At 63.6% G+C, this 19,169-nt stretch overlaps 6 non-coding genes across 6 annotated transcripts; all 6 read left to right on the top strand.

The window, feature by feature from the left end:
• Positions 1–258: 258 nt before the first annotated feature.
• Positions 259–377, top strand: LOC142867004 (5S ribosomal RNA). Its single transcript, XR_012916736.1, has one exon. It is a non-coding gene; the product is annotated as a 5S ribosomal RNA (ribosomal RNA).
• A 3,530-nt stretch (positions 378–3,907) lies between these two features.
• On the top strand, positions 3,908–4,026 carry LOC142867003 (5S ribosomal RNA). The gene has a single exon (XR_012916735.1). It is a non-coding gene; the product is annotated as a 5S ribosomal RNA (ribosomal RNA).
• A 3,527-nt stretch (positions 4,027–7,553) lies between these two features.
• Positions 7,554–7,672, top strand: LOC142867002 (5S ribosomal RNA). The gene has a single exon (XR_012916734.1). It is a non-coding gene; the product is annotated as a 5S ribosomal RNA (ribosomal RNA).
• A 3,527-nt stretch (positions 7,673–11,199) lies between these two features.
• Positions 11,200–11,318, top strand: LOC142867001 (5S ribosomal RNA). Its single transcript, XR_012916733.1, has one exon. It is a non-coding gene; the product is annotated as a 5S ribosomal RNA (ribosomal RNA).
• Positions 11,319–14,861: 3,543 nt separating this feature from the next.
• On the top strand, positions 14,862–14,980 carry LOC142867000 (5S ribosomal RNA). Its single transcript, XR_012916732.1, has one exon. It is a non-coding gene; the product is annotated as a 5S ribosomal RNA (ribosomal RNA).
• Positions 14,981–18,517: 3,537 nt separating this feature from the next.
• Positions 18,518–18,636, top strand: LOC142866999 (5S ribosomal RNA). The gene has a single exon (XR_012916731.1). It is a non-coding gene; the product is annotated as a 5S ribosomal RNA (ribosomal RNA).
• Positions 18,637–19,169: the final 533 nt, after the last annotated feature.

Here is a 19,169-nt window from a genome sequence, read left to right as displayed (position 1 = left end):
GTGTGTGTGTGTGTGTGTGTGTGTGTATAGAGAGACAGCCCCCCACCCTGGCCCGCCGCTCCCTGCCCGCCCCGCCCCGCCCCGCCCCGCCCCGCCTGTCACCCCCGTCCCTCGGAGCCCGCCGGACCCGGCCGGTGAACTCAACAGGCCCGGCCCGGTGCGGGTCAGCGCCGGCGCGGGGCCTGGGGCGGGGGGAGGAGGCGGCGGGGAAGCGCAGAGAGGCTCGGCTTCTTGAGCGGGGCAGGGGCGCCCTCCGCCGTCTAGGGCCACACCACCCTGAACGCGCCCGATCTCGTCTGGTCTCGGAAGCTAAGCAGGGTCGGGCCTGGTTAGTACTTGGATGGGAGACCGCCTGGGAATACCGGGTGCCGTAGGCTTCTTCTTTTTTTTTTTTTTGTTTTGCCTCTTGTTCTGTCCCCTTTCTGGGAGCGAGTCGGCGGCCCGGGGTGGGGGTCACCCCCACCCTCAGCGCCCGCCGCGGTGCCTGGCGCCCCAGCCCGCACCGTGGGGCCTCCTCTTGTCCCAAGCCGCGACACCGCCGTCACGCGGCAGCATGCGTGGCTTCTGGACTGTCAGGTCTCAGACCAAAGGTCTGCTCTGTGGGAACCGACACGCTGGAGGAAACCTTGAGAGTCTGAGAGGGGAGGGAGTTCCAGAAGAAGGCCAGGATGTCATTTTGAGGGAGTATGTGACCAGAACTCGTCCCGTTGCTTTTGGGGTTCTATGGGCTACACGTAGGAATCTTTGGTGGTGGCACCTGATGTTGGGGGATCCGGAGTCACACCCAGACCTGCTCCACAGGCCTCCTTTTACTTTTCTCTTCGGATTCATTATGTTTAAAAAGTGTCTCTTATCTCTATGATTGCATTTTCTTTTCTCTCTCTTTTCAAGCAGATGATGGGAGTCCAAGTATTAAGGTGACATGTGTTGCCCGTGCCCCCCTCCCCCCTGTGTTCTTATTCATTTACCTCTGATGTTGTTCCAGCGTATTGTGGGGGTACCAATGTTAAGGTCGGGTACGTTGCCCTCTCCCAGCCTCCCCCCTCGGGTCAGAGCCTCAAGTGCGCCCATCCCCCAGTCGGTGCGCACCCACCCCATTCCTAATGGAGGTGTATGCCCATCCCCTCCCCCCACCCGCCCGACACCCACCCGATGAAGGTGATTCCTCTGTGTCCACTTAGGTGTCCATCGGTTCGTACCCATTTGCTGGTGAGCGCGAGCACGTGGTGCTCGTGTGTCCATTCTTGGGCTACCTGGCTTACTGGAACGGGTTCCAGCTCTGGCCAGGAGAACCACGAGAGGTGCCCTCTCACCGCTGCTCCTCCTAGCTGAATAGCACTCCGTGGTGTCCACGCGCCACATTTCATTTACGCACTCGTGGGTCGATGGGCACTCGGGTCGCTTCCAGGTCTTTGCGATTGTGACTTGTGCCCTGACTCTAACCCTAACCCTTACCCAGCCCGTCTCCTCCTCGGCCCCTGCCTGACTGACTCCTTCCCGCCCGGCCTGTCACCTGTCACCGTCCTCTGCCCCTGCCTGACACGCTCCTCCCCGCCCGGGCCGTCACCGTCCTCGGCCCCTGCCTGACGGGGCTCCTCCGTCGCCTGGGCCTTCCAAGGGCTTGGTGTGGACGCTGGTTCCAGGACGCCCTCCCAGGGACCCGGTAGCAGGGCGGCCACAGCGTCTCGCGCCACCCAACCGTCCGCCGGCCGGCGGCCGGCGCTAAGTGGCCTGCGGGGGACGTGCCCCCACTGTGGGGCGGGCGCCCAGCCTGGTGTCTTCTCTGAGGCCCCGTGGCTGCTTTTCCCCCCCGCAAGGGGAGAGCCGCGGAGGTGGGGACCGCCTCCTCGTGGGGACGTACACCCAGCTCTCCACGTCGGATTCCGGGGCTCTCTGTCCTGCCAGAAGGCCCAGCTGGCCTGCGGGTCCTTAGAGTGGCAAAAACATCCGAAAACTGAGATTGAGGGTCCGGTGGTTGTCTGCACTTTTGTGCTGGGCACCCCAGGGAGGCCCGGGGGCTGGCTGGACAACGCGGTCTGCTGGGCAGGGGGGGCGGTTTGGAGGAGCAACTGATGCCCTTTGCACTTTGGGTAGCAAGTGTCTGAGGTGTCTCTGAGCCCTGCGCCATGTCGGGGGGTGGGGTGGGGGGGTGGGAGGTCGGGGGGGGGTGGAGGAGCAGGAGGAGGAGGAGGAGGAGGTGGGAAGGGCCGTGGCCTGCAGTCGTGTTCCCGGGGTGGCTTCTTCCACAGGCTGCTTGGCCTGGGCTCCCTGCACCTGGGCCTTTGGAGGACTGGCCCTGTGCTTGCCAACGCTTCCCCTGCAGGGACCCAGAGCTGGGAGGTTGCATCTCTCAGCCCTGGGTCGGGCAGAGCCCCAGCGGGCCATGCCCACAACCTCTCTCAGCACGGGTCCCCCAGAAGGCTCCTTTGGGACCAGGATTCTCTTGCGGGTGACTCTTTAAGGTCTGGCCCCTGGATGGAGGGGCACCAGGAGTAGAGGAGCAGGAAGGGGAAGGGGGTGGCCATGCGAGGGGACACTTTCAGGCCAAGTCCCAGCTTCAGCCTGATCCTCCTGGGAACCCCGGGGTGTACGTCACACCTCCTGGTTGTCCCGCTCTGAGACAAGGGCTCTGAGACAAGGAGCCGGGCTGCGCATTCCCCCAGCAGCCAGTCGTGGGCTGAGGACACCTGGGGCGTTGGGAACTCCCTGGCTTCTCCTTGGCTTAACATCTGGAGCTGCTTGTGAATCGTGCCGCCACACACACCCGAGTGCAGGTGTCTTCTGCACAGACTGCGGGCCTCGCTCTTCTGAATGCCGCTAGCTCGCCACCCACCCACGGGTGAACCTGGTCAGGGTACTTTCTCTCGGGGGCAGACTCTGATCCTGGCGGGCTACCGGTGTTTCTGTTTGCTCGTTTCTTTCTTCCATTTCGGGAAAGGCTTCCTTACTGGGTGTGGAAATCTCCTATGCCTTTCCTCGCCTATTCTGTCAGCTTTAAAATTCTCTTTCAGTTGCCACCCTCACAGATGGATTAGGAAACTCTTTCCGGTGCACTCATTAGTGAAATGACCTCAATGAAGCTGGAATCCAATATCTAATCGCCGATTTTTAGCGAGTCCACACGCCAGGGTGGTCGGGGTCCAATGCAGCCCCGGCCAGGCCCAGGCCCCTTGGACTGGGCCACAGGAGGACACAGAGGAGGGTCCCGGCCCCCACGGTCGCGTTGCCGGCAGTTCTCCAAGGGCTTGGGCGTTTTCCAGAGGTAGGAGATGGAGGGGACTGATTTCTTCAGCGCCCCACAAACCACGCCACCCCACCCATGGGACACATCCCTAGAGAGAGAGAGAGACGCCCCATACACTCGCTCCCCTCCCCCATGCGCTGTGCCCCAGCCCGGGCCCGGGGGAATAGGCGGCAGCCCACCCACAGGGTGGGGGGCGCAGCTGAAAGGGGTTGTCGGGGATGGCGGACCCTGCCTGGGGTCAAAGGGCGGGCGACCCGCGCGTGCGCAATCGGCGGCGGCGGCGGCGGCGGCGGCGGCCACGAGCTGGGGGTGGGCCAGGCGAGGAGAGGAAGGGGGCTGGAAGGTCTCCACCTTGGCGAGTCCAGCCGTGGAGGCGCATCTTGTGTGAGTGTGAGTGAGTGAGTGTGAGTGTGAGTGTGTGTGTGTGTGTGTGTGTATAGAGAGACAGCCCCCCACCCCGGCCCGCCGCTCCCTGCCCGCCCCGCCCCGCCCCGCCCCGCCTGTCACCCCCGTCCCTCGGAGCCCGCCGGACCCGGCCGGTGAACTCAACAGGCCCGGCCCGGTGCGGGTCAGCGCCGGCGCGGGGCCTGGGGCGGGGGGAGGAGGCGGCGGGGAAGCGCAGAGAGGCTCGGCTTCTTGAGCGGGGCAGGGGCGCCCTCCGCCGTCTAGGGCCACACCACCCTGAACGCGCCCGATCTCGTCTGGTCTCGGAAGCTAAGCAGGGTCGGGCCTGGTTAGTACTTGGATGGGAGACCGCCTGGGAATACCGGGTGCCGTAGGCTTCTTCTTTTTTTTTTTTTTGTTTTGCCTCTTGTTCTGTCCCCTTTCTGGGAGCGAGTCGGCGGCCCGGGGTGGGGGTCACCCCCACCCTCAGCGCCCGCCGCGGTGCCTGGCGCCCCAGCCCGCACCGTGGGGCCTCCTCTTGTCCCAAGCCGCGACACCGCCGTCACGCGGCAGCATGCGTGGCTTCTGGACTGTCAGGTCTCAGACCAAAGGTCTGCTCTGTGGGAACCGACACGCTGGAGGAAACCTTGAGAGTCTGAGAGGGGAGGGAGTTCCAGAAGAAGGCCAGGATGTCATTTTGAGGGAGTATGTGACCAGAACTCGTCCCGTTGCTTTTGGGGTTCTATGGGCTACACGTAGGAATCTTTGGTGGTGGCACCTGATGTTGGGGGATCCGGAGTCACACCCAGACCTGCTCCACAGGCCTCCTTTTACTTTTCTCTTCGGATTCATTATGTTTAAAAAGTGTCTCTTATCTCTATGATTGCATTTTCTTTTCTCTCTCTTTTCAAGCAGATGATGGGAGTCCAAGTATTAAGGTGACATGTGTTGCCCGTGCCCCCCTCCCCCCTGTGTTCTTATTCATTTACCTCTGATGTTGTTCCAGCGTATTGTGGGGGTACCAATGTTAAGGTCGGGTACGTTGCCCTCTCCCAGCCTCCCCCCTCGGGTCAGAGCCTCAAGTGCGCCCATCCCCCAGTCGGTGCGCACCCACCCCATTCCTAATGGAGGTGTATGCCCATCCCCTCCCCCCACCCGCCCGACACCCACCCGATGAAGGTGATTCCTCTGTGTCCACTTAGGTGTCCATCGGTTCGTACCCATTTGCTGGTGAGCGCGAGCACGTGGTGCTCGTGTGTCCATTCTTGGGCTACCTGGCTTACTGGAACGGGTTCCAGCTCTGGCCAGGAGAACCACGAGAGGTGCCCTCTCACCGCTGCTCCTCCTAGCTGAATAGCACTCCGTGGTGTCCACGCGCCACATTTCATTTACGCACTCGTGGGTCGATGGGCACTCGGGTCGCTTCCAGGTCTTTGCGATTGTGACTTGTGCCCTGACTCTAACCCTAACCCTTACCCAGCCCGTCTCCTCCTCGGCCCCTGCCTGACTGACTCCTTCCCGCCCGGCCTGTCACCTGTCACCGTCCTCTGCCCCTGCCTGACACGCTCCTCCCCGCCCGGGCCGTCACCGTCCTCGGCCCCTGCCTGACGGGGCTCCTCCGTCGCCTGGGCCTTCCAAGGGCTTGGTGTGGACGCTGGTTCCAGGACGCCCTCCCAGGGACCCGGTAGCAGGGCGGCCGCAGCGTCTCGCGCCACCCAACCGTCCGCCGGCCGGCGGCCGGCGCTAAGTGGCCTGCGGGGGACGTGCCCCCACTGTGGGGCGGGCGCCCAGCCTGGTGTCTTCTCTGAGGCCCCGTGGCTGCTTTTCCCCCCCGCAAGGGGAGAGCCGCGGAGGTGGGGACCGCCTCCTCGTGGGGACGTACACCCAGCTCTCCACGTCGGATTCCGGGGCTCTCTGTCCTGCCAGAAGGCCCAGCTGGCCTGCGGGTCCTTAGAGTGGCAAAAACATCCGAAAACTGAGATTGAGGGTCCGGTGGTTGTCTGCACTTTTGTGCTGGGCACCCCAGGGAGGCCCGGGGGCTGGCTGGACAACGCGGTCTGCTGGGCAGGGGGGGCGGTTTGGAGGAGCAACTGATGCCCTTTGCACTTTGGGTAGCAAGTGTCTGAGGTGTCTCTGAGCCCTGCGCCATGTCGGGGGGTGGGGTGGGGGGGTGGGAGGTCGGGGGGGGGTGGAGGAGCAGGAGGAGGAGGAGGAGGAGGTGGGAAGGGCCGTGGCCTGCAGTCGTGTTCCCGGGGTGGCTTCTTCCACAGGCTGCTTGGCCTGGGCTCCCTGCACCTGGGCCTTTGGAGGACTGGCCCTGTGCTTGCCAACGCTTCCCCTGCAGGGACCCAGAGCTGGGAGGTTGCATCTCTCAGCCCTGGGTCGGGCAGAGCCCCAGCGGGCCATGCCCACAACCTCTCTCAGCACGGGTCCCCCAGAAGGCTCCTTTGGGACCAGGATTCTCTTGCGGGTGACTCTTTAAGGTCTGGCCCCTGGATGGAGGGGCACCAGGAGTAGAGGAGCAGGAAGGGGAAGGGGGTGGCCATGCGAGGGGACACTTTCAGGCCAAGTCCCAGCTTCAGCCTGATCCTCCTGGGAACCCCGGGGTGTACGTCACACCTCCTGGTTGTCCCGCTCTGAGACAAGGGCTCTGAGACAAGGAGCCGGGCTGCGCATTCCCCCAGCAGCCAGTCGTGGGCTGAGGACACCTGGGGCGTTGGGAACTCCCTGGCTTCTCCTTGGCTTAACATCTGGAGCTGCTTGTGAATCGTGCCGCCACACACACCCGAGTGCAGGTGTCTTCTGCACAGACTGCGGGCCTCGCTCTTCTGAATGCCGCTAGCTCGCCACCCACCCACGGGTGAACCTGGTCAGGGTACTTTCTCTCGGGGGCAGACTCTGATCCTGGCGGGCTACCGGTGTTTCTGTTTGCTCGTTTCTTTCTTCCATTTCGGGAAAGGCTTCCTTACTGGGTGTGGAAATCTCCTATGCCTTTCCTCGCCTATTCTGTCAGCTTTAAAATTCTCTTTCAGTTGCCACCCTCACAGATGGATTAGGAAACTCTTTCCGGTGCACTCATTAGTGAAATGACCTCAATGAAGCTGGAATCCAATATCTAATCGCCGATTTTTAGCGAGTCCACACGCCAGGGTGGTCGGGGTCCAATGCAGCCCCGGCCAGGCCCAGGCCCCTTGGACTGGGCCACAGGAGGACACAGAGGAGGGTCCCGGCCCCCACGGTCGCGTTGCCGGCAGTTCTCCAAGGGCTTGGGCGTTTTCCAGAGGTAGGAGATGGAGGGGACTGATTTCTTCAGCGCCCCACAAACCACGCCACCCCACCCATGGGACACATCCCTAGAGAGAGAGAGAGACGCCCCATACACTCGCTCCCCTCCCCCATGCGCTGTGCCCCAGCCCGGGCCCGGGGGAATAGGCGGCAGCCCACCCACAGGGTGGGGGGCGCAGCTGAAAGGGGTTGTCGGGGATGGCGGACCCTGCCTGGGGTCAAAGGGCGGGCGACCCGCGCGTGCGCAATCGGCGGCGGCGGCGGCGGCGGCGGCCACGAGCTGGGGGTGGGCCAGGCGAGGAGAGGAAGGGGGCTGGAAGGTCTCCACCTTGGCGAGTCCAGCCGTGGAGGCGCATCTTGTGTGAGTGTGAGTGAGTGAGTGTGAGTGTGAGTGTGTGTGTGTGTGTGTGTGTATAGAGAGACAGCCCCCCACCCCGGCCCGCCGCTCCCTGCCCGCCCCGCCCCGCCCCGCCCCGCCTGTCACCCCCGTCCCTCGGAGCCCGCCGGACCCGGCCGGTGAACTCAACAGGCCCGGCCCGGTGCGGGTCAGCGCCGGCGCGGGGCCTGGGGCGGGGGGAGGAGGCGGCGGGGAAGCGCAGAGAGGCTCGGCTTCTTGAGCGGGGCAGGGGCGCCCTCCGCCGTCTAGGGCCACACCACCCTGAACGCGCCCGATCTCGTCTGGTCTCGGAAGCTAAGCAGGGTCGGGCCTGGTTAGTACTTGGATGGGAGACCGCCTGGGAATACCGGGTGCCGTAGGCTTCTTCTTTTTTTTTTTTTTGTTTTGCCTCTTGTTCTGTCCCCTTTCTGGGAGCGAGTCGGCGGCCCGGGGTGGGGGTCACCCCCACCCTCAGCGCCCGCCGCGGTGCCTGGCGCCCCAGCCCGCACCGTGGGGCCTCCTCTTGTCCCAAGCCGCGACACCGCCGTCACGCGGCAGCATGCGTGGCTTCTGGACTGTCAGGTCTCAGACCAAAGGTCTGCTCTGTGGGAACCGACACGCTGGAGGAAACCTTGAGAGTCTGAGAGGGGAGGGAGTTCCAGAAGAAGGCCAGGATGTCATTTTGAGGGAGTATGTGACCAGAACTCGTCCCGTTGCTTTTGGGGTTCTATGGGCTACACGTAGGAATCTTTGGTGGTGGCACCTGATGTTGGGGGATCCGGAGTCACACCCAGACCTGCTCCACAGGCCTCCTTTTACTTTTCTCTTCGGATTCATTATGTTTAAAAAGTGTCTCTTATCTCTATGATTGCATTTTCTTTTCTCTCTCTTTTCAAGCAGATGATGGGAGTCCAAGTATTAAGGTGACATGTGTTGCCCGTGCCCCCCTCCCCCCTGTGTTCTTATTCATTTACCTCTGATGTTGTTCCAGCGTATTGTGGGGGTACCAATGTTAAGGTCGGGTACGTTGCCCTCTCCCAGCCTCCCCCCTCGGGTCAGAGCCTCAAGTGCGCCCATCCCCCAGTCGGTGCGCACCCACCCCATTCCTAATGGAGGTGTATGCCCATCCCCTCCCCCCACCCGCCCGACACCCACCCGATGAAGGTGATTCCTCTGTGTCCACTTAGGTGTCCATCGGTTCGTACCCATTTGCTGGTGAGCGCGAGCACGTGGTGCTCGTGTGTCCATTCTTGGGCTACCTGGCTTACTGGAACGGGTTCCAGCTCTGGCCAGGAGAACCACGAGAGGTGCCCTCTCACCGCTGCTCCTCCTAGCTGAATAGCACTCCGTGGTGTCCACGCGCCACATTTCATTTACGCACTCGTGGGTCGATGGGCACTCGGGTCGCTTCCAGGTCTTTGCGATTGTGACTTGTGCCCTGACTCTAACCCTAACCCTTACCCAGCCCGTCTCCTCCTCGGCCCCTGCCTGACTGACTCCTTCCCGCCCGGCCTGTCACCTGTCACCGTCCTCTGCCCCTGCCTGACACGCTCCTCCCCGCCCGGGCCGTCACCGTCCTCGGCCCCTGCCTGACGGGGCTCCTCCGTCGCCTGGGCCTTCCAAGGGCTTGGTGTGGACGCTGGTTCCAGGACGCCCTCCCAGGGACCCGGTAGCAGGGCGGCCGCAGCGTCTCGCGCCACCCAACCGTCCGCCGGCCGGCGGCCGGCGCTAAGTGGCCTGCGGGGGACGTGCCCCCACTGTGGGGCGGGCGCCCAGCCTGGTGTCTTCTCTGAGGCCCCGTGGCTGCTTTTCCCCCCCGCAAGGGGAGAGCCGCGGAGGTGGGGACCGCCTCCTCGTGGGGACGTACACCCAGCTCTCCACGTCGGATTCCGGGGCTCTCTGTCCTGCCAGAAGGCCCAGCTGGCCTGCGGGTCCTTAGAGTGGCAAAAACATCCGAAAACTGAGATTGAGGGTCCGGTGGTTGTCTGCACTTTTGTGCTGGGCACCCCAGGGAGGCCCGGGGGCTGGCTGGACAACGCGGTCTGCTGGGCAGGGGGGGCGGTTTGGAGGAGCAACTGATGCCCTTTGCACTTTGGGTAGCAAGTGTCTGAGGTGTCTCTGAGCCCTGCGCCATGTCGGGGGGTGGGGTGGGGGGGTGGGAGGTCGGGGGGGGGTGGAGGAGCAGGAGGAGGAGGAGGAGGAGGTGGGAAGGGCCGTGGCCTGCAGTCGTGTTCCCGGGGTGGCTTCTTCCACAGGCTGCTTGGCCTGGGCTCCCTGCACCTGGGCCTTTGGAGGACTGGCCCTGTGCTTGCCAACGCTTCCCCTGCAGGGACCCAGAGCTGGGAGGTTGCATCTCTCAGCCCTGGGTCGGGCAGAGCCCCAGCGGGCCATGCCCACAACCTCTCTCAGCACGGGTCCCCCAGAAGGCTCCTTTGGGACCAGGATTCTCTTGCGGGTGACTCTTTAAGGTCTGGCCCCTGGATGGAGGGGCACCAGGAGTAGAGGAGCAGGAAGGGGAAGGGGGTGGCCATGCGAGGGGACACTTTCAGGCCAAGTCCCAGCTTCAGCCTGATCCTCCTGGGAACCCCGGGGTGTACGTCACACCTCCTGGTTGTCCCGCTCTGAGACAAGGGCTCTGAGACAAGGAGCCGGGCTGCGCATTCCCCCAGCAGCCAGTCGTGGGCTGAGGACACCTGGGGCGTTGGGAACTCCCTGGCTTCTCCTTGGCTTAACATCTGGAGCTGCTTGTGAATCGTGCCGCCACACACACCCGAGTGCAGGTGTCTTCTGCACAGACTGCGGGCCTCGCTCTTCTGAATGCCGCTAGCTCGCCACCCACCCACGGGTGAACCTGGTCAGGGTACTTTCTCTCGGGGGCAGACTCTGATCCTGGCGGGCTACCGGTGTTTCTGTTTGCTCGTTTCTTTCTTCCATTTCGGGAAAGGCTTCCTTACTGGGTGTGGAAATCTCCTATGCCTTTCCTCGCCTATTCTGTCAGCTTTAAAATTCTCTTTCAGTTGCCACCCTCACAGATGGATTAGGAAACTCTTTCCGGTGCACTCATTAGTGAAATGACCTCAATGAAGCTGGAATCCAATATCTAATCGCCGATTTTTAGCGAGTCCACACGCCAGGGTGGTCGGGGTCCAATGCAGCCCCGGCCAGGCCCAGGCCCCTTGGACTGGGCCACAGGAGGACACAGAGGAGGGTCCCGGCCCCCACGGTCGCGTTGCCGGCAGTTCTCCAAGGGCTTGGGCGTTTTCCAGAGGTAGGAGATGGAGGGGACTGATTTCTTCAGCGCCCCACAAACCACGCCACCCCACCCATGGGACACATCCCTAGAGAGAGAGAGAGACGCCCCATACACTCGCTCCCCTCCCCCATGCGCTGTGCCCCAGCCCGGGCCCGGGGGAATAGGCGGCAGCCCACCCACAGGGTGGGGGGCGCAGCTGAAAGGGGTTGTCGGGGATGGCGGACCCTGCCTGGGGTCAAAGGGCGGGCGACCCGCGCGTGCGCAATCGGCGGCGGCGGCGGCGGCGGCGGCCACGAGCTGGGGGTGGGCCAGGCGAGGAGAGGAAGGGGGCTGGAAGGTCTCCACCTTGGCGAGTCCAGCCGTGGAGGCGCATCTTGTGTGAGTGTGAGTGAGTGAGTGTGAGTGTGAGTGTGTGTGTGTGTGTGTGTGTATAGAGAGACAGCCCCCCACCCCGGCCCGCCGCTCCCTGCCCGCCCCGCCCCGCCCCGCCCCGCCTGTCACCCCCGTCCCTCGGAGCCCGCCGGACCCGGCCGGTGAACTCAACAGGCCCGGCCCGGTGCGGGTCAGCGCCGGCGCGGGGCCTGGGGCGGGGGGAGGAGGCGGCGGGGAAGCGCAGAGAGGCTCGGCTTCTTGAGCGGGGCAGGGGCGCCCTCCGCCGTCTAGGGCCACACCACCCTGAACGCGCCCGATCTCGTCTGGTCTCGGAAGCTAAGCAGGGTCGGGCCTGGTTAGTACTTGGATGGGAGACCGCCTGGGAATACCGGGTGCCGTAGGCTTCTTCTTTTTTTTTTTTTTGTTTTGCCTCTTGTTCTGTCCCCTTTCTGGGAGCGAGTCGGCGGCCCGGGGTGGGGGTCACCCCCACCCTCAGCGCCCGCCGCGGTGCCTGGCGCCCCAGCCCGCACCGTGGGGCCTCCTCTTGTCCCAAGCCGCGACACCGCCGTCACGCGGCAGCATGCGTGGCTTCTGGACTGTCAGGTCTCAGACCAAAGGTCTGCTCTGTGGGAACCGACACGCTGGAGGAAACCTTGAGAGTCTGAGAGGGGAGGGAGTTCCAGAAGAAGGCCAGGATGTCATTTTGAGGGAGTATGTGACCAGAACTCGTCCCGTTGCTTTTGGGGTTCTATGGGCTACACGTAGGAATCTTTGGTGGTGGCACCTGATGTTGGGGGATCCGGAGTCACACCCAGACCTGCTCCACAGGCCTCCTTTTACTTTTCTCTTCGGATTCATTATGTTTAAAAAGTGTCTCTTATCTCTATGATTGCATTTTCTTTTCTCTCTCTTTTCAAGCAGATGATGGGAGTCCAAGTATTAAGGTGACATGTGTTGCCCGTGCCCCCCTCCCCCCTGTGTTCTTATTCATTTACCTCTGATGTTGTTCCAGCGTATTGTGGGGGTACCAATGTTAAGGTCGGGTACGTTGCCCTCTCCCAGCCTCCCCCCTCGGGTCAGAGCCTCAAGTGCGCCCATCCCCCAGTCGGTGCGCACCCACCCCATTCCTAATGGAGGTGTATGCCCATCCCCTCCCCCCACCCGCCCGACACCCACCCGATGAAGGTGATTCCTCTGTGTCCACTTAGGTGTCCATCGGTTCGTACCCATTTGCTGGTGAGCGCGAGCACGTGGTGCTCGTGTGTCCATTCTTGGGCTACCTGGCTTACTGGAACGGGTTCCAGCTCTGGCCAGGAGAACCACGAGAGGTGCCCTCTCACCGCTGCTCCTCCTAGCTGAATAGCACTCCGTGGTGTCCACGCGCCACATTTCATTTACGCACTCGTGGGTCGATGGGCACTCGGGTCGCTTCCAGGTCTTTGCGATTGTGACTTGTGCCCTGACTCTAACCCTAACCCTTACCCAGCCCGTCTCCTCCTCGGCCCCTGCCTGACTGACTCCTTCCCGCCCGGCCTGTCACCTGTCACCGTCCTCTGCCCCTGCCTGACACGCTCCTCCCCGCCCGGGCCGTCACCGTCCTCGGCCCCTGCCTGACGGGGCTCCTCCGTCGCCTGGGCCTTCCAAGGGCTTGGTGTGGACGCTGGTTCCAGGACGCCCTCCCAGGGACCCGGTAGCAGGGCGGCCGCAGCGTCTCGCGCCACCCAACCGTCCGCCGGCCGGCGGCCGGCGCTAAGTGGCCTGCGGGGGACGTGCCCCCACTGTGGGGCGGGCGCCCAGCCTGGTGTCTTCTCTGAGGCCCCGTGGCTGCTTTTCCCCCCCGCAAGGGGAGAGCCGCGGAGGTGGGGACCGCCTCCTCGTGGGGACGTACACCCAGCTCTCCACGTCGGATTCCGGGGCTCTCTGTCCTGCCAGAAGGCCCAGCTGGCCTGCGGGTCCTTAGAGTGGCAAAAACATCCGAAAACTGAGATTGAGGGTCCGGTGGTTGTCTGCACTTTTGTGCTGGGCACCCCAGGGAGGCCCGGGGGCTGGCTGGACAACGCGGTCTGCTGGGCAGGGGGGGCGGTTTGGAGGAGCAACTGATGCCCTTTGCACTTTGGGTAGCAAGTGTCTGAGGTGTCTCTGAGCCCTGCGCCATGTCGGGGGGTGGGGTGGGGGGGTGGGAGGTCGGGGGGGGGTGGAGGAGCAGGAGGAGGAGGAGGAGGAGGTGGGAAGGGCCGTGGCCTGCAGTCGTGTTCCCGGGGTGGCTTCTTCCACAGGCTGCTTGGCCTGGGCTCCCTGCACCTGGGCCTTTGGAGGACTGGCCCTGTGCTTGCCAACGCTTCCCCTGCAGGGACCCAGAGCTGGGAGGTTGCATCTCTCAGCCCTGGGTCGGGCAGAGCCCCAGCGGGCCATGCCCACAACCTCTCTCAGCACGGGTCCCCCAGAAGGCTCCTTTGGGACCAGGATTCTCTTGCGGGTGACTCTTTAAGGTCTGGCCCCTGGATGGAGGGGCACCAGGAGTAGAGGAGCAGGAAGGGGAAGGGGGTGGCCATGCGAGGGGACACTTTCAGGCCAAGTCCCAGCTTCAGCCTGATCCTCCTGGGAACCCCGGGGTGTACGTCACACCTCCTGGTTGTCCCGCTCTGAGACAAGGGCTCTGAGACAAGGAGCCGGGCTGCGCATTCCCCCAGCAGCCAGTCGTGGGCTGAGGACACCTGGGGCGTTGGGAACTCCCTGGCTTCTCCTTGGCTTAACATCTGGAGCTGCTTGTGAATCGTGCCGCCACACACACCCGAGTGCAGGTGTCTTCTGCACAGACTGCGGGCCTCGCTCTTCTGAATGCCGCTAGCTCGCCACCCACCCACGGGTGAACCTGGTCAGGGTACTTTCTCTCGGGGGCAGACTCTGATCCTGGCGGGCTACCGGTGTTTCTGTTTGCTCGTTTCTTTCTTCCATTTCCGGAAAGGCTTCCTTACTGGGTGTGGAAATCTCCTATGCCTTTCCTCGCCTATTCTGTCAGCTTTAAAATTCTCTTTCAGTTGCCACCCTCACAGATGGATTAGGAAACTCTTTCCGGTGCACTCATTAGTGAAATGACCTCAATGAAGCTGGAATCCAATATCTAATCGCCGATTTTTAGCGAGTCCACACGCCAGGGTGGTCGGGGTCCAATGCAGCCCCGGCCAGGCCCAGGCCCCTTGGACTGGGCCACAGGAGGACACAGAGGAGGGTCCCGGCCCCCACGGTCGCGTTGCCGGCAGTTCTCCAAGGGCTTGGGCGTTTTCCAGAGGTAGGAGATGGAGGGGACTGATTTCTTCAGCGCCCCACAAACCACGCCACCCCACCCATGGGACACATCCCTAGAGAGAGAGAGAGACGCCCCATACACTCGCTCCCCTCCCCCATGCGCTGTGCCCCAGCCCGGGCCCGGGGGAATAGGCGGCAGCCCACCCACAGGGTGGGGGGCGCAGCTGAAAGGGGTTGTCGGGGATGGCGGACCCTGCCTGGGGTCAAAGGGCGGGCGACCCGCGCGTGCGCAATCGGCGGCGGCGGCGGCGGCGGCGGCGGCCACGAGCTGGGGGTGGGCCAGGCGAGGAGAGGAAGGGGGCTGGAAGGTCTCCACCTTGGCGAGTCCAGCCGTGGAGGCGCATCTTGTGTGAGTGTGAGTGAGTGAGTGTGAGTGTGAGTGTGTGTGTGTGTGTGTGTGTGTGTGTGTATAGAGAGACAGCCCCCCACCCCGGCCCGCCGCTCCCTGCCCGCCCCGCCCCGCCCCGCCCCGCCCCGCCTGTCACCCCCGTCCCTCGGAGCCCGCCGGACCCGGCCGGTGAACTCAACAGGCCCGGCCCGGTGCGGGTCAGCGCCGGCGCGGGGCCTGGGGCGGGGGGAGGAGGCGGCGGGGAAGCGCAGAGAGGCTCGGCTTCTTGAGCGGGGCAGGGGCGCCCTCCGCCGTCTAGGGCCACACCACCCTGAACGCGCCCGATCTCGTCTGGTCTCGGAAGCTAAGCAGGGTCGGGCCTGGTTAGTACTTGGATGGGAGACCGCCTGGGAATACCGGGTGCCGTAGGCTTCTTCTTTTTTTTTTTTTTGTTTTGCCTCTTGTTCTGTCCCCTTTCTGGGAGCGAGTCGGCGGCCCGGGGTGGGGGTCACCCCCACCCTCAGCGCCCGCCGCGGTGCCTGGCGCCCCAGCCCGCACCGTGGGGCCTCCTCTTGTCCCAAGCCGCGACACCGCCGTCACGCGGCAGCATGCGTGGCTTCTGGACTGTCAGGTCTCAGACCAAAGGTCTGCTCTGTGGGAACCGACACGCTGGAGGAAACCTTGAGAGTCTGAGAGGGGAGGGAGTTCCAGAAGAAGGCCAGGATGTCATTTTGAGGGAGTATGTGACCAGAACTCGTCCCGTTGCTTTTGGGGTTCTATGGGCTACACGTAGGAATCTTTGGTGGTGGCACCTGATGTTGGGGGATCCGGAGTCACACCCAGACCTGCTCCACAGGCCTCCTTTTACTTTTCTCTTCGGATTCATTATGTTTAAAAAGTGTCTCTTATCTCTATGATTGCATTTTCTTTTCTCTCTCTTTTCAAGCAGATGATGGGAGTCCAAGTATTAAGGTGACATGTGTTGCCCGTGCCCCCCTCCCCCCTGTGTTCTTATTCATTTACCTCTGATGTTGTTCCAGCGTATTGTGGGGGTACCAATGTTAAGGTCGGGTACGTTGCCCTCTCCCAGCCTCCCCCCTCGGGTCAGAGCCTCAAGTGCGCCCATCCCCCAGTCGGTGCGCACCCACCCCATTCCTAATGGAGGTGTATGCCCATCCCCTCCCCCCACCCGCCCGACACCCACCCGATGAAGGTGATTCCTCTGTGTCCACTTAGGTGTCCATCGGTTCGTACCCATTTGCTGGTGAGCGCGAGCACGTGGTGCTCGTGTGTCCATTCTTGGGCTACCTGGCTTACTGGAACGGGTTCCAGCTCTGGCCAGGAGAACCACGAGAGGTGCCCTCTCACCGCTGCTCCTCCTAGCTGAATAGCACTCCGTGGTGTCCACGCGCCACATTTCATTTACGCACTCGTGGGTCGATGGGCACTCGGGTCGCTTCCAGGTCTTTGCGATTGTGACTTGTGCCCTGACTCTAACCCTAACCCTTACCCAGCCCGTCTCCTCCTCGGCCCCTGCCTGACTGACTCCTTCCCGCCCGGCCTGTCACCTGTCACCGTCCTCTGCCCCTGCCTGACACGCTCCTCCCCGCCCGGGCCGTCACCGTCCTCGGCCCCTGCCTGACGGGGCTCCTCCGTCGCCTGGGCCTTCCAAGGGCTTGGTGTGGACGCTGGTTCCAGGACGCCCTCCCAGGGACCCGGTAGCAGGGCGGCCGCAGCGTCTCGCGCCACCCAACCGTCCGCCGGCCGGCGGCCGGCGCTAAGTGGCCTGCGGGGGACGTGCCCCCACTGTGGGGCGGGCGCCCAGCCTGGTGTCTTCTCTGAGGCCCCGTGGCTGCTTTTCCCCCCCGCAAGGGGAGAGCCGCGGAGGTGGGGACCGCCTCCTCGTGGGGACGTACACCCAGCTCTCCACGTCGGATTCCGGGGCTCTCTGTCCTGCCAGAAGGCCCAGCTGGCCTGCGGGTCCTTAGAGTGGCAAAAACATCCGAAAACTGAGATTGAGGGTCCGGTGGTTGTCTGCACTTTTGTGCTGGGCACCCCAGGGAGGCCCGGGGGCTGGCTGGACAACGCGGTCTGCTGGGCAGGGGGGGCGGTTTGGAGGAGCAACTGATGCCCTTTGCACTTTGGGTAGCAAGTGTCTGAGGTGTCTCTGAGCCCTGCGCCATGTCGGGGGGTGGGGTGGGGGGGTGGGAGGTCGGGGGGGGGTGGAGGAGCAGGAGGAGGAGGAGGAGGAGGTGGGAAGGGCCGTGGCCTGCAGTCGTGTTCCCGGGGTGGCTTCTTCCACAGGCTGCTTGGCCTGGGCTCCCTGCACCTGGGCCTTTGGAGGACTGGCCCTGTGCTTGCCAACGCTTCCCCTGCAGGGACCCAGAGCTGGGAGGTTGCATCTCTCAGCCCTGGGTCGGGCAGAGCCCCAGCGGGCCATGCCCACAACCTCTCTCAGCACGGGTCCCCCAGAAGGCTCCTTTGGGACCAGGATTCTCTTGCGGGTGACTCTTTAAGGTCTGGCCCCTGGATGGAGGGGCACCAGGAGTAGAGGAGCAGGAAGGGGAAGGGGGTGGCCATGCGAGGGGACACTTTCAGGCCAAGTCCCAGCTTCAGCCTGATCCTCCTGGGAACCCCGGGGTGTACGTCACACCTCCTGGTTGTCCCGCTCTGAGACAAGGGCTCTGAGACAAGGAGCCGGGCTGCGCATTCCCCCAGCAGCCAGTCGTGGGCTGAGGACACCTGGGGCGTTGGGAACTCCCTGGCTTCTCCTTGGCTTAACATCTGGAGCTGCTTGTGAATCGTGCCGCCACACACACCCGAGTGCAGGTGTCTTCTGCACAGACTGCGGGCCTCGCTCTTCTGAATGCCGCTAGCTCGCCACCCACCCACGGGTGAACCTGGTCAGGGTACTTTCTCTCGGGGGCAGACTCTGATCCTGGCGGGCTACCGGTGTTTCTGTTTGCTCGTTTCTTTCTTCCATTTCGGGAAAGGCTTCCTTACTGGGTGTGGAAATCTCCTATGCCTTTCCTCGCCTATTCTGTCAGCTTTAAAATTCTCTTTCAGTTGCCACCCTCACAGATGGATTAGGAAACTCTTTCCGGTGCACTCATTAGTGAAATGACCTCAATGAAGCTGGAATCCAATATCTAATCGCCGATTTTTAGCGAGTCCACACGCCAGGGTGGTCGGGGTCCAATGCAGCCCCGGCCAGGCCCAGGCCCCTTGGACTGGGCCACAGGAGGACACAGAGGAGGGTCCCGGCCCCCACGGTCGCGTTGCCGGCAGTTCTCCAAGGGCTTGGGCGTTTTCCAGAGGTAGGAGATGGAGGGGACTGATTTCTTCAGCGCCCCACAAACCACGCCACCCCACCCATGGGACACATCCCTAGAGAGAGAGAGAGACGCCCCATACACTCGCTCCCCTCCCCCATGCGCTGTGCCCCAGCCCGGGCCCGGGGGAATAGGCGGCAGCCCACCCACAGGGTGGGGGGCGCAGCTGAAAGGGGTTGTCGGGGATGGCGGACCCTGCCTGGGGTCAAAGGGCGGGCGACCCGCGCGTGCGCAATCGGCGGCGGCGGCGGCGGCGGCGGCGGCGGCCACGAGCTGGGGGTGGGCCAGGCGAGGAGAGGAAGGGGGCTGGAAGGTCTCCACCTTGGCGAGTCCAGCCGTGGAGGCGCATCTTGTGTGAGTGTGAGTGAGTGAGTGTGAGTGTGAGTGTGTGTGTGTGTGTGTGTGTGTGTATAGAGAGACAGCCCCCCACCCCGGCCCGCCGCTCCCTGCCCGCCCCGCCCCGCCCCGCCCCGCCTGTCACCCCCGTCCCTCGGAGCCCGCCGGACCCGGCCGGTGAACTCAACAGGCCCGGCCCGGTGCGGGTCAGCGCCGGCGCGGGGCCTGGGGCGGGGGGAGGAGGCGGCGGGGAAGCGCAGAGAGGCTCGGCTTCTTGAGCGGGGCAGGGGCGCCCTCCGCCGTCTAGGGCCACACCACCCTGAACGCGCCCGATCTCGTCTGGTCTCGGAAGCTAAGCAGGGTCGGGCCTGGTTAGTACTTGGATGGGAGACCGCCTGGGAATACCGGGTGCCGTAGGCTTCTTCTTTTTTTTTTTTTTGTTTTGCCTCTTGTTCTGTCCCCTTTCTGGGAGCGAGTCGGCGGCCCGGGGTGGGGGTCACCCCCACCCTCAGCGCCCGCCGCGGTGCCTGGCGCCCCAGCCCGCACCGTGGGGCCTCCTCTTGTCCCAAGCCGCGACACCGCCGTCACGCGGCAGCATGCGTGGCTTCTGGACTGTCAGGTCTCAGACCAAAGGTCTGCTCTGTGGGAACCGACACGCTGGAGGAAACCTTGAGAGTCTGAGAGGGGAGGGAGTTCCAGAAGAAGGCCAGGATGTCATTTTGAGGGAGTATGTGACCAGAACTCGTCCCGTTGCTTTTGGGGTTCTATGGGCTACACGTAGGAATCTTTGGTGGTGGCACCTGATGTTGGGGGATCCGGAGTCACACCCAGACCTGCTCCACAGGCCTCCTTTTACTTTTCTCTTCGGATTCATTATGTTTAAAAAGTGTCTCTTATCTCTATGATTGCATTTTCTTTTCTCTCTCTTTTCAAGCAGATGATGGGAGTCCAAG

This window comes from Microcebus murinus, unplaced genomic scaffold, assembly GCF_040939455.1.
Source record: "Microcebus murinus isolate Inina unplaced genomic scaffold, M.murinus_Inina_mat1.0 scaf009_hap2_Mmur4.0, whole genome shotgun sequence".
NCBI classification, from domain to species: domain Eukaryota; kingdom Metazoa; phylum Chordata; class Mammalia; order Primates; family Cheirogaleidae; genus Microcebus; species Microcebus murinus.
Note: the sequence above shows the minus strand (reverse complement) of the source record. Positions and strands in the feature narration are given on the sequence as shown.